Here is a 14,697-nt window from a genome sequence, read left to right as displayed (position 1 = left end):
CCACTGAGCCCACGGGGGGAGAGAGAGAGGAGAGGTCGACAGATGGACCCGGAGAGAAGACAACAGGCAGCTGGGCCGACTGAGGAGACAGATAGAGTTTCTCTAACTGGACTAGCATTTCACCGCTCCATCCATCTCCTTCACACAGAGAATGTGCATTTGTTCGTTTATGTGTGTGCTAACCAGAGCTAATCATGGTCAGAGGACCTCACCTGACAAAGGGCCGCTCGGTTACAGCAAAAAGCCGAACTCCTTCTGAGTGATACTGAGAACAAGATAAACAAATATGATAACTACGGGATTTTACATCTGCATCCCTGCAATTCATTAAAATGTGATTGGATTGCAATGTGGCCTTCTGCAGTTTTCAAACAGAGATGTTCTGGCATACATTATGTGATGCATGCATGCACAGATGCAAAAATAAATTGTCTTTGTGCAGAAACTGAAAAAAAAAATCATGCTCAAAAACTTTATGAAGCTTTAGTCGATAAAAGAGGAGGCTGGGGTTGAGGAGTTGAAGCTTGATGCTATAAAGGAGGAGGCTGGGGTGGAGGAGGTGAAGCTTGATGCTATAAAGAAGGATGCTGGGGTGGAGGAAGTGAAGCTTGATGCTATAAAGGAGGAGGCTGGGGTGGAGGAGGTGAAGCTTTAGTCTATAAAGGAGGAGGCTGGGGTGGAGGAGGTGAAGCTAGATGCTATAAAGGAAGAGGCTGGGGTGGAGGAGGTGAAGCTTGATGCTATAAAGGAGGAGGCTGGGGTGGATGAGGTGAAGCTTGGCCACCAGCAGCAGTGTGGTGCACCAGCATTAATACAAGCAAGGATTAGTGAGAATCACGTCATATTTAAATACACTTCTGTGTTGAGAGAAAGAGCTGTGATTGGCTGTGGGAGATGGGAGGCGATAATTGGAATCAGCTGGCCGTCAGCTGATCACAGCTGGGTGTACGACGACTGTGTCCTGCATGAACGAAAGCTAGGCTACATCCTTTTAAATGTAAAAACCTGGGCTTAGCAGACTTACAGCTGCAAAATAAACACTGCACGCTCTGCAAGAATGAACAAGAGAGTCAGAGAGGATTTTATGGTGCATCAGGCAAAGTTATCTCAGATGATATTAAAGGTATAACGTTGTTGAGATGTTTAGATAATCTCTGTGGGTTTAAGAACTCACTAGGCTCAGGAGAGCTACAGCTTCAGTGATTTTTCTCAACGAAAGTCAGATATAAAACTGACCTTTGAGTATTCAGCATGTTTTTGAGTGCACAGCATGTAAAGTCTGCAGCTAGGGTGCGCTCAGTCAAAACAATAACAGAAGACAGCATGTAGAGGAGCGTGCTCAGCTACGTCCACCTCTGCTGGTTACTACCTCTCCTAGATTGAAGGGGTGGATTGAGTGACATGTTATGGGGAGGGGGTTGGTGACAGGATGAGTGGACTAAGTCAGAGACTAATCCTGGTCCATGACAAGTCAGCAGCTCTAAACATCAATGAGATACAGCAACAGAACAGCAGCTTCCAGCAGCAGTCAGGCTTCAGAATGCAGCAGACTTCCCTGTAACATCCAGCGTTTCCACGTCCATGTGACCAACTGTACCTAAAATAATCGATCATACAGGAGCCATAAACCCACCACCAAGCATCCTCTCCCCATCACCTCCATCTGCATCCGCCCCCCCTCCCCTGACCCCGTCTCACCCCTCGGCCGCCATGACTGAAGCTCTGTGTGAATCTCAGGCTCCAATAAACACACAACAAAGACACATTGTGCTGCCGTTTCCTGCTGAGAGGCTGCAGGGCGGCGGGCGCTGGGTAGTGGGCGGTGGGTGGGTGGTCTGATGGAGAGGTGGAGGAGGAGATGGAGGAGATAAGAGCTGGACACAGATAGAGGAGGGTGTAACAGCAGCTCCACTTTATCTGCCGCTCCAACAACCAGTCCATTCATGGGCGGACTAACAGAGGAGGTTCTGATGAAGCAGGGATCCTGAGACGATCGGAGGTTTTATACGTTTGGGCTAAAGGCATGAGAGAGGAAGTCATGAGGAGGATATTTAATCATTTTTGACATTTAATGGACCACGGCACTCAAAAATGCACCAAAACAAATGCATAAATGTTTAATATCCTGCACTGGATGGAAATGTCTTCACTTCTTAGACACGGATGTCCTTTAACTTTCTGAGTTACAGAAAGACATGTTTACAGACATGCTGGCCTGCTGGATTACAGATGCAACCCAAATTTAAAAAATGCATGCAAAGCAGACGCTGTAAAACTGATAAGTGACTGTGTTTAATAATTGGGATCTCTGAATCCAAATAACTGGGATTCTGATTTTTGCCATAATGGGGCAGCCCTTCCTCACACCACAGGAAAATCTAGGAAGTGATCTTTAGAACTATTAGATAGTCGGGCATTTGCTGACTTCAGAATCAGTCACAAAATCTGCATAAAAGAAGACCAAGCTAGGAAAGTAATATTGTGTTTCTATGTGCAGTATAAATCTGGTCTGAAAAACACCACAACCTTTACACAGCATTACTACAGAGCTATTATTGTTGCAAAATTATTTGCAAATGCATAAAAAGATTTGCAAATGTGTGCACAAATCCACAAATGCATGTAAAGCTCTACAAGAGTGTGCACAGATCTGCAAATGTATGCAAAGTTGTGCAAACCTGTAAAGAGATGTGCAAATATTTACAAAGATCCGCTAATAATATTTGATTTTGGGAAAAAGAATATACAGAGCTTTTATGATGTCTAAACTGCTGCCCTCTGTGTGATGCATATGCTAAGAGGCAGGCAGCCTTGCCTGTGAGCCTGCGCTCAGGGTAACAAAACCAAGGCCTTTCCCACTTGCAGATCTAAGTACACATTTGCAGATCATGCGAAGTGTTGCAAAAGTCACATGTGTATGACGGCCAACTGAAATGGCAGACTTCTGTAACTGATGCTTTGTGAATATTTTGACAATTACAGTTTTTTCGAGTTGCTAAAACACAATTTTGCAAACCTAGGCTGGTTTTATCAAAATACTTAACGCAATTCACAAAACCACACACCCAAACTGCAAAATACCTCATATGTCCTGCAAAATGGAGCACTGCAACCAAAACTTTTGCTCCAAATCGCACACACTTCATTCATATTACCAGATTTTTGTCTAACCAACTACACACTGTTGGGCATGATGAAAAGCACTCTCATCTTTAGTATGCTTTGCCATAATACTAAAATAGTTCAAATTGTAGAAAATTCTTCAGATTGTTCACTTGCAACTTATGCACAGCAGATATATTTACATTGGAGTGAACAAAAATATGCTCACAAAAAGCAGTAAACTGAAAAAGAAAAATGCAGAAAAAATGTGCAGAAAAAAATATATAGAAAAAAAAAGAGGCAAGAATAATAATTAGGCAGCATCTCGCCGCACAGCTGGGTCTGGCCACAACGCGTCGTCTACATCACAGGCAATTTCTTCCCTTGCCAGACATCGAGGGAAGAAGGGCCTTGAGTGCCTTATCCATCCCTGAATCGCACCCACATCAATTTCATCACATGCCTCTTCCATAGCCTGCACAAGCCAACTAAAGTTGCTCTGATTTCATTTGAAAGTTGTTGTCTTCTTTGTCTTTCTTTCCTCTACCAGCTCTACCCCTACCTCTCACTCTTCCTCCCCCTCTCATTCTCACCCTCCCTCTTCCTCTTCCTCTCTCTTGTTGTTGTTGAATAAAAAGATGCTCACCTGTGGTCTTTTTATAGTGCTTACTTCGTGACTGAAGTGCTAACAATTAACCATTGAGGTGTTTGGCCAGGTGGCACATATGTTGGCCAATTAGCTCATGTAGCGTTATTTTCAGTGGCACTGTTTCAAAATGGCAAACATGACTATATATCAGACTGTTGTGTCTTATGCAGAGAACAGTGTTCTGTGCATTTAAAAAGTGCCGTTTTGAATTGCAAGAGGTGTGAAAATGTGTTTAGAGTTTTGGAGACTTGAGAAGGGGTTTTGCTCTCTGTGTGTCAGTTTAATAATTGTGCTGTTCATGTCATTTTAGTGTGTTAGCAACTGGAAAAAACCGTAAAGCATAAGAGAGTTTTCTGAACCGAAACAAACTAAGTCCACAGTTACAAATTGGTCTACACATTTCTAGATTCGAGCATGTATTTGCCGATTTGTGCACACATTTGTGGATTAGCACGCATTTTCAAATGCAAATCTACGTACAGTTTGCAGATTTGTGTACAGATCTGTGCACACATTGGCTAATACTTTCGCAATAGTAATGGCTCCATACATTACTGCCACACAAACACCAACAAAAACGGCCAGGATGCCATTAAAATTGACCCATCCCACAACAACATTTGTCAGGGTCATCTTAAACTTGAGTGCTGTGTTAGTTTAGAAGATTTCAAAACCAGAATTAGGGAACATTTGACCAGTGTGTGCAAATGTTTTCCTGCTGAAAGCTGCTGATTTGTCGATTGATGTAACCTTGCTCTATTAATGTCCTATGTGTGAAACTTATGCTGCTGTCTTGGCCAGGACTACCTTGTAAAAGAGATTTTTGTATCTCAATGGGAATAAATGCTGGTTAAATAAAGGTTAAACAAATAAATAAATAAATATTAAGAAAATAACAGAGAAATAAAAAGACGACACAAAATTTCACCAATCATGCTCCCAGGTGAGCCCATGTCTTGTCAAAAGGAGCCCTTCCTCCCCTTTTCTCTCTTGTATTTCACACCTGTAACTCCAACGCCATCCATGCCTGCTGTCTGCTTTATCAACCCTTCACATAGTAAAAAAATGACAGACTGAGCCTTTAACTGTGCAGCCTGAATGCTGTATGTCCTTAAACAAAGACAGTGAATTTTTAATGTCTGTGTAACGATGATTCTCGGCGGCTGTGGTGTCACTTCCTGTAATCACATAAACACAGCGAGCCGTTAACCGCCGCCTTCTTTAATACGTCCACTCGGAATTTTACGGCGTCTTCCTCTGTAATTACAAACTGCTGTAAACCACCTCACAGCTAACACGCTAACATCCTGTCCTGTGGGTCCGACAGGAGCACTTCACTGTCAGTCTGGAAATATGAGCGTCATCCTGCTGCAGCAGAAGATGGAGAAAGCCCAGACACAACAATCTAATGAGTTTTCCCCTCTGAATAAAAGCAGAGAAATAAATCCAGTGTTTCTAAATAAATGGTGCATTTCTATCTTTCCTAAACATTTCACCCATATTTTTTACCGGGATCCATATGCACTTTAGTCTTTATTTCCACTCTTATCGCTGCTATATTTCCATTAAGTTTGAAATGAACCAGGCCTCTGTTTCTCCTCGGCTCGGCTCTATCTGTCTGCGCGGCGTTGGGCTGAAATCTTCAGACACACATGGACTCTGAGTTTGGACATCTGAGCGGTTAAACGTCTGCAGACTCAGAGAAAAGCTGACCTAAAAAAGAACATAGCCTGGTCTTTGTTATCACACATGCTGGATGCTAAATGCTGCAGGATTTGGCTTCATTGTAATGCCTGCATGCTAAATATGAAGCTAGAGCTGATTAGCATAAAGCTCAAAATAAAGACAATATAAAGACACGCCAAGGCTGGAACAAACAGTTATGACTCTTTCACTAGGACCAGGTTTGGATGGCCTTTTCCCTAAGTTAATGAAATCATCATTTAAAAACTAACTTTTGTATTTACTCTGGTTATCTTCGTCTGATATCCAAACGTACGCGTGAAAAAAATGCAAAAAATAAGAAATCAGGACGTGGGAAAATAGTGTTTCACAGAACTGCATGTGTCCTTCACCTACTACTCCATCACTGGAGTGCTTTGTTGAATATTTGCTCTGTGTTACATTTAAGAAGAAAATTACATTTGATAACACAACAAAAATAAAGGAAACCCTCGCTGTTCACAAGCTCCACCCACTTTCCCAAAAGACGCCAGCATAAGACAGATGATTGTTTGCTCATGTGTTCTAATAATAGGAACTAATAGACTAGCAGTGCCTCTTTAACAGCTTTTCTCCCTCATGTTGTCGGAAACATGCTGATATATCATTTAGCTAATAAATCTTGTGGGATTGTGGTTAGATTGGAATGACAACCGGAAATCAAGACTGGCCTGCAAAAAGCAAGGATGGAGTGTTTTATAGACGCTAAAGGAAGCTGCAGGTTATTTTCAATCACCTGGTCCAGAATGTACGATGGTGTCAGGTAGTGGGGGACAGCTATAAGAAACTGATAGGAATATGGACCTGTGAGCTGCAATTATCATCAGAAAATTTCTGCAAACATGGAGTACGATGCCTTCACTTTATTAAAAATTGATTTTTAAAAGATTTATCTGGCATAATGGTGGTCGTAATCCCAGATTAATCGATCCTGCAGACCACATAGTGTCCTCTATCCAGATGAAGTAGACAAGAGTCTAGAGGAGTCTAGAACAGAGCTAAGATGTATGGAGCTATTATTGTTGCAAAACTATTTGCAAATGTTTACACAGATCTGTACACAAATCTGAAAAATGTACATATACTTGCATTCTCAAATACATGCTAATCCACAAATGTGTGCACAAATCCATAAATATGTGCAAAAATTTGCAATTGTGTGACAAACCCGTAAATGTGTGCTTAAATGTGTGAAAAATCTGCAAATGTGTGCACAAATCCGAAAATGTGTGCACAAATCTGCAAATGTGTGCACAAATCCGAAAATGTGTTCACAAATCTGCAAATGTGTGCACAAATCCGAAAATGTGTGCACAGATCTACAATTGTGTGCACAACTCTGCAAATGTGTGCACAAATTCGAAAAATGTGTGCTCAAATCCGCAAATGTGTGCTCAAATCTGAAAATGTGTGCACAAATCTGCAATTGTGTGCACAAAAGTTGGACAAAATGGGAAAAAGTACCGAAGCAAAAGGCAGCTTAAATTGACAAAAAAATGGCAAAAAAGGGAAAAAATTGAAAAAAGCAGGATTAAAGTGGCATAAAAGGGTGAAAAGTGGCAACAATGTGCTAAAAGAAGCAAAAAATGGATTAACTTGGGCAAAAGGGGTTAAAGTATCAGTAAAAATAAGTTAAAGGTGGCAAATGTGGTCAAAAAGGGGCAAAATAGGCTTAAAATTGCAAAAGTGATCAAAAAGCACCAAAAATGTAGCAAAAAAAATACTAAAAAGGGACCAAAATGGGCAGAAAGCAGCAAAAAGGTGGGAAGATTTGGAAGAAAGGCAGCAAAGAGTAGCATAAATAAGAGAAAATTTGGCATTAAATGACAAAAGGCAGCTTAAATGGGAAAAAATGGAAAAAAAAAATGGCAACAAAGGGAGAAAAACAGGATTAAAGGGTGAAAAGTGGCTAAAAGAAGCGGCAAAAATGTGCTAAAAGCAGCAAAAATTGATTGAAAGGGCAAAAAAAAGGGAATGAAGAGTGGGAAATAAACTGATTAATGTGACTTGCAGTCAATAATTTTCGAGGTCAAAGTTTCCCTTTTTTAAAAGTTTTCTGGGGGAATAATATTTTAAATGAAGAGATAAAAGAGCCACAAATCATCATGAAAGAGCCAAACGTTGAGTATCACTGTTGTAAAAGAACACCAAACATGTCAAGCTTTTTTAAAGCTTTTTTAAAAGTTGTTATTCATGACTACATTAAAAATATTTTAAAAAGGAAAAACAGCCTGAGACTTGGAGGCTTTGAGGACCAAAATCCACAGTTTCAGGGTGTGTTTTGGGGCAGATTTATCGTTTTTTTTCACCGTGTGATCTCCAGCAGTGGTTTGGTGCTGCTGATCACTGATGCTGATGTTCTCAGCTCTGCTCTGCAGCAACAGGCTGAGAAAGAACGGCTCCATTAGCTGTGTGTGTTTGTGTCCATCTATTAGAGCCCTGTCAGACCACATACACAAACACAGGCCAGTATTAGCCGTCATCAGCCTATCAAACTGTTATTTCATTAGAGGCAGACTCAGTTAATCACATGACTCAAGTTATTCTATTTAATGGATCAGCTGATGGAGACCAGAAACATCTCAGCGAGCCGGAGCGGTCACAGCGGGCGCCATGTTGGCTCTGCGGATTTAAACAGATGTCTTTAAGAGGCTGACGGTGTGTGATAGGGTCGGTCAGCGTGGTCCAAAGTCTTTTAATGAAAGTCTGGTTTTATGACTTCACGTCTGCAGAGCTTTAGCCTCCTGAGCGCCGTGTTTCTGCTGATTTTAGGAGCAAATTAAACCACATTTCTACGGTTTATTCTTGTGTTAAAGAAAATAAATAATCCTCTTCATATCAAACTGTTTTCTAACATCATTCTGATCAAAAGCAGGAAACACTCCTCTGAAGTTTCTGCTCAGATAAAATGACCGCCAGGAAACTCATTCATGGGATGTTGCTGATGACCTTTGACCCCTCTATAAATCATGGCTGCAGTCACCGCCAGTGCAGAAAATCCAAACAAAGTTCATCATGTGACTGACAGCCGAGTCACGCTGCGTTTGACCGTCTGACGGCTAAATTTATCCCAGCAGAGTCGTAAAGAGTCCACAGAGCCAACGCTGCTTAGAACACACAGACGACCAATCAGAGATCAGCGTCTGATAACACCTAAAGCCAGAGGTGTGTTACAGGAAAGGTGTAGTATTCGTCTCCTAGAGTTTTCCTGCTGAAGAGGAATTTCATTTGAACTCTCTAGATGTGTCAGATGTTTTTCTACGGTGGCCCTGAATGCCAAAACATATTACTGAACACGTAAGAATCCATGACAACCAGAGGACCTCTGATCAGCTGAGCTGGAAGACCAGGTACAGGGCTGAAGTCTTTAAACCTGGTCACAGGTTCAAATCCTGATCTTGATTCTGCACAGCACCATTTATCCTGCATGCACACTAAAGCTGGGCAATAATACAGCAATACAGAATCTCAGGGTGTTAAAAATAGTCACAATATTCCTTTAATCACATCATGAAATGAATCTGCAGAGTCAAGCAGAGAGAACGGGAATAAATACCCTCTTCTGTTTTTGTCCAAACCTGAAAATCATTAACTTTTAGCTCATCGACGCCGCTGTCCTGTTGGTTCTGTGACAGAGCGCCAGTTTATCTCATCACTGGTGCAGAAACAGCGGCCTACACCAGCCGTTCTCAGACTTTAGCATGCAGGAGCCAAAAACTCAAACCTGAAAACTCTCTAGTTTTCCACACAGACAGAGAACCGCAGCGTGAAACTCAAAGCATGGAGCGCTTTAACACACAGAGAGATATTCATGGTTCTAGAAAAACATCGAATTATCAAACCAACGCAATTTATTCTGTTTTTATCAGGCATCAACTGGTGGCCCAAGGGCCATATCAGGCCCCCCTGAGCTTCCTGTCCGGCCCCTGAAAGATCATTAAATTCAAAAAAGGAGGAAAAAAATGATGTGGTTTTATGTCTGCAGCTGTTAAATCCACCCACAAACAATGAAGACCTTAACATTTGATCTGATTTTACAGAAATTTACTGTCATAATGAGTAAATATTTACCAAAAAAAGAAAAAAAGGTTAAGGTTGGTAGAAGTGCTGCAAAAATGACCAGATAAAGTGGTGAAAAGAGGTTAAAATGTGGCAAAAATTGGTTACAAATGACAAAAACAGGTCAAAAAAGTAATAAAAATGGTTTAAAAAGTAGCAAAAATAAAGGAAACGTGGCAAAAATGGATAAAAGAGTGGCACAAAGGGGATAAAACATGCAGGAAAAGTGGTTTAAAGGGTTTAAAGAATGGCTAACATTGGTTTAAAAAGGTTAAAATTTGGCAAAGATTAGTTAAAGAGGAAAAAAGGGCAAAAAGTGTCATAAATTGGTTGCAAATGAAAAAAATAGTTCAAAAAAGTAATAAAAAAACTGGTTGAAAATTGGCAAAAATGGATAAGAGTGGCACGAAGGGGATAAAACGTGCAGGAAACGTGCTTTAAAGGGTTAAAGAATGGCTAACATTGGGTTAAAGAAACAAAAAGGGGTTAAAATGAGTTACACTGGTGCTACATGACAGCAGGGATGGGCCCCTTCTCAGGGATTTTCAGGGATCCAGACCGGTCTCCTTGTGGCCTGCTGATAAAAGATAACAGTGATAGCTCTCACTAGTAATGACTAAAAATGTCCTCCATTTAGAGAGAAAATACAAATTTACCACAGTAATACGTTAGCCGGACCAAAATATCTATTTAATTTCTGTGTCTTTGAAAGTCCCGCCCCCCGAGTCTCTGTGAGACTAAACCTGGCCCTGGTGCAGATGTACTTGATGACCCCGGCCTTACAGGGTTAATGTCTGCAGAAGAGTCTGATCAATAGTTCTGATTGGGGAGAAATGTTTGATATTCATGATTCCTGATCGGGGAGGCTCCCATGAGATAAGGAGCAGTAAAATAATCCGACTGAAAACACATACGTGAGAATTATTCAGACCAAAATCAGCCGTGACAAACCTCAAATACTCCAGATTGTTTCTGAAGACAGGAGGCTGATCTGGCCTAAAATCAGCCGTGAAGGTGTCTCAGATGCAGACAGCGTGACTGAAATAGAAGAAGAAACAGAGGAAGGCCTGGTCGGCCATGAAAAGGACATCAAAATGAGGAGAAGCTTCACCTCTAAGTACAGAGATAGAAGACAGAAATATTCAAAAGTGCACACTAAAGAATCTATTCCCCCCGTAGAGACAGACAGCATCAGTAGAAACAGAACTGCTGACTGGTTCCTGGTTAGTAAACGGTCCCTTCAAGTGTTCAGGTGGTTTCTAACTGAGCAGCTGATTGGCTCTCATCGGGCGATAGATTGGACTCTAATGAATCGAATTAAAGAGAGGAGGCTAAAACGTTCATTTGGCTGGAAAACAGAGACGCTGAGACGCAGATGTGCAGAGAAACACAGAGAGAAATATTCAGGGAATGTCCCTGCACTGATCGAAAGTCTAATTTGATTTACAGCCAGAATTCCACTAACAAACAGGACAACTCCATCTCAGAGTCAGCAGTAACGTGGATCCCTGGTTTTAGTTTGACTCGGCTGTTTTCTCTCTCAGAACTGATTCTGGATCAGGTTACTGTAAACCTGTTAGAGCTTTATTGAAGATCTGCTGGTACACAGTGATACCAGGATGATTTAACATTTACACATATGAGTGACTATCAGGGTCTGAGGCCCGTCTCCCCCACTTGCTGAGTTCCAGCTCTAACAGAGGCCTGGTTGGTCCAAACTTCTACCATGTGAGAATTCTGGAGGCCAGTGTTCTCTTAGGAACCTTCAGTGCGGCACAAATGTTTCTGTAGCCTTCCTCAGATCTGTGCCTGTCAACAACCCTGTCTCTGAGCTCTGCAGCTCTGCAGATCCTCTGACCTTTGACCTTGGGATTCTGCTCTGTTATCATTGTGAGCTGTGAGGCCTTCTGTAAAGAGGTGAAATGAAGTTACAGTGTTATTGCAAAGGCTCTGAATACTGATCTCAGAGTGATATTTCATTTTAGTATTTGTTATAAATGTGCACTTTTTCACCTGTAGCATCAGGCTGTAATATAACATGATGCAAAAAAGTGAGGGGGGGTGTGAATTCTACTGCCAGTGTTAATCCTGTTGACTGAAACTGTGACTAATGATGATCCTTGACTAACTTTTTTTCTAGGAGGAAGACGAGACTAAGACCAGCTAAGAATAGATGCTGACAAAACTCTGTCAGGAAGTTCCGTTTTCTTCAAGGACACTAAAATAAATGTAGTTTTGGTTCACCAGTCAAAACTCCATGATGCATCTCTATTAAAACACAACGTACAGTCTCTGTAGCTCTTCTGCCTCTCAGCTGTAGACAGCAGGGGTCCTGGGCTTTGCAAGCGTGTGATGTGCATGTGTGAAAACAAACTCAGGGACATTTGTAGAGCAGAGCTCCTAAAACTTTGCAGAAATGTTCGTGCATGCATGTGTGAAAGCAGCTCTTATCACCTCCAAAGGTAGGAAGGCTGCAGCAGAAGGAGGGGCTGCACCAACAGAAGATGTTTTGTTGCTCTTTCTGACTGTGTTGGTGTGGAGGGCATTAAAAAATAATCTGCATTCATGAAAAACCAACCCACTGTTACAAATGAGGTGAAAAGTGCAAAAACAGCGGCATGGTCCTTTAAACTTCACGCATTGCAGGATTTTATCTCAGACAGAGCGCGCTCAGACGTCTAAATCAGATCAGAATGAAAGGTTTTCAGTGCGACAGTCTGACTGCCGCCATCATTAGCCTCAGATAAAACCGTTTACCTGACGCCGTAAAGCGAGGACATTAACAGCAGCTATTTTTAAAACGTGTGAAGAGCGGGGAGGGAAGTCTGCCGTTTGAGTCATTAACGGCTCAGACGGGCCACGAGGTTTCATTTCACAGCGATGTCCTGACCTCCAGGAACAAACACGCAGTCACATCCAAACACGCTGACGGCAGGACGCCACACTGGGAAAACAACCACAGAGTGAGGCCTCTTTCCCAGGAGAGCATCTCTACCCATACATCATTTTAAAGGCTGGAGCTGAATGTTGAATGACGTTTCTTTTTCCCACCAATACCTTCCTATCAATACCTTTCTTGCAGCCAGTCACCGATCATATTTCACCGTTGTTAATGCACGTTTGATAGCAGGTTATTATTTTAAGGTTTATGCAAACAAAAACTGCATATTCCTCTCTTCGACAAACAATCTAATTCATTCTGTTTTGTAATATAAAACTTGATGAATGAGTTTCATATGACATATCAGAAGTTTTTGAACATTTTTAGAAAATTCTAACGTTATACAGTGATAATACTGATAATCATGATATTTTTGGCCATGATAATATGATGTGAAATCCATCCTCTTTCCTACAAACATAAAGCAAGCATGAAATCAGCTTAAACTTAAACTCTGACTTTATGAAGCACAGGAGTCAAACTCCAGCCTCCTGTGTCTGATTTCCATCACCTCCAACAGCAGCATAAACATACTTCTGTGTTTTTATCCTTCATCATGTGACCCGCTGATTCTTCACTAATAATCACCGGGGTTATTCAAGGTCACCGCCTGAATACAAAGAAGATCCTGGGCTGCAGTGAGAGCTCGCCGCATTTGCAGACAGAAATCACTGCCAGGAGAAGTAAAGCAAACAGAGGAGGAGCTTCTCCAGTTTACTGAGGACTTAAGAGAAGCTTTGGAGGGAAAATGTTTGGTAATACTGAATGATGCACCGCTATTATGACACCTGATGAAAGAAATATGAGCCTTTATGTCTCTGAGAGCTCCTCAGAGCTCGTGTGAGCGTGTCATGATGAGTGAAACTAAATATTTATGAGATCTAATCTCCTCCTCGCACCCACACGGATCATCATTTATGTTTCACTGAGACACATTTGTGTTCAAAACCGCCGATCAGGAGACAAACTGATGAAGCTCAAACATCTGGTTTCAACATTTTCACTCATCAACGACCCATCGCACCAGCCCTGCATTCCTGGGGAGCGTTCAGTGGAAGTTTCTGAGCGGCAGTTTGGACCATTTAGAGGGAAATTAATGAGAGGAACACAGAAATACACACAGGACTGGAAAGTGTGAGATCTGTCATTTAATGTGAAGAAAAACAGCGTAATCGTCCTTTAATGGCTGAAATAATTTGAAATGTTGAATAAAGGACTCCACCCATAACACATACAAATCCTTGGAGTTGACCCTTAAAGGTCTGAATCACAGCAGAACTGCTCAGAGAGGGGTCTCTGCAGAAACGTCCACACCAGTAGGTCTCATATGGGGCAGAGCAAGTCCAGGTTCACCTCTGGAGTTAGTACCACCATGCATTAATAGGGCGCCTGCAGTCACATGATCCTGGTGATGTGTAAGGGTCAGATGGGGCGCAGGAAGTGAAGAACAGCGGTTAGGTATCAACATGCGTGGAGGAAAATTAGTCAGCTAAAGCTTTTCTGGAGTCCTCTGCTTTGACATGGCAGCTGTAAAGTACCCATAAATACTGGGACACCTTAAGGCCGTTCTGCATGGTAATGCAGTGACAGTGATACTCAACCTGTGGCTGTTTTGTGATTATTTGTGGCTCTTTTACATCTTAATTCTAAATATTATTCCCCCAGAAAACTTTAGAAGTGGAAACTTTTTGCCATTTTCACCATTTTTGCCATTTTCCACCCATTTAAGATATCTTTTGCAATTAAACACCCCTTTTTTCCTTTTTTTTGGCCATTTTGCAGCTTCTTTTTTCCACCTATTCCCCATTTTTTCCATTTTTCCCATTTTTGCCCTTTTTCACCATTTTTTTTCCACATTTTGCCCATTTAAGCATCCTTTTGCCATCAAATACCATTTGTTTCCTATTTTTTGCCCATTTTTGCCAATCTTGACTGCTTTTTGCCCATTTTAGTCACTTTTAACTAATTTTTTGCCATGTTTTTGCCACTTTTGGACCATTTTTGCCACCTCTAACTCATTTTTTGCCACTTCTCACCCATTTTTGCTACTTTCTGAACAATTTTTCACTTTTTCTCCCCATTTTCACCTCCTTTCACCCATTTTTGCTGCATTTTGACCATTTTTTTTCCACCTGTAACATTTTTTTGTCCCTTTTACCCATACTTCACCACTTATATTGTGGCTCTTGCAAAACTATTTTTCAACAATTTGGCTCTTTGGTTG

This window comes from Cheilinus undulatus, linkage group 11 (genome assembly GCF_018320785.1).
Source record: "Cheilinus undulatus linkage group 11, ASM1832078v1, whole genome shotgun sequence".
Taxonomy (NCBI): domain Eukaryota; kingdom Metazoa; phylum Chordata; class Actinopteri; order Labriformes; family Labridae; genus Cheilinus; species Cheilinus undulatus.
The sequence above is the reverse complement of the archived record's forward strand: the minus strand, read 5'-3'. Positions refer to the sequence as shown.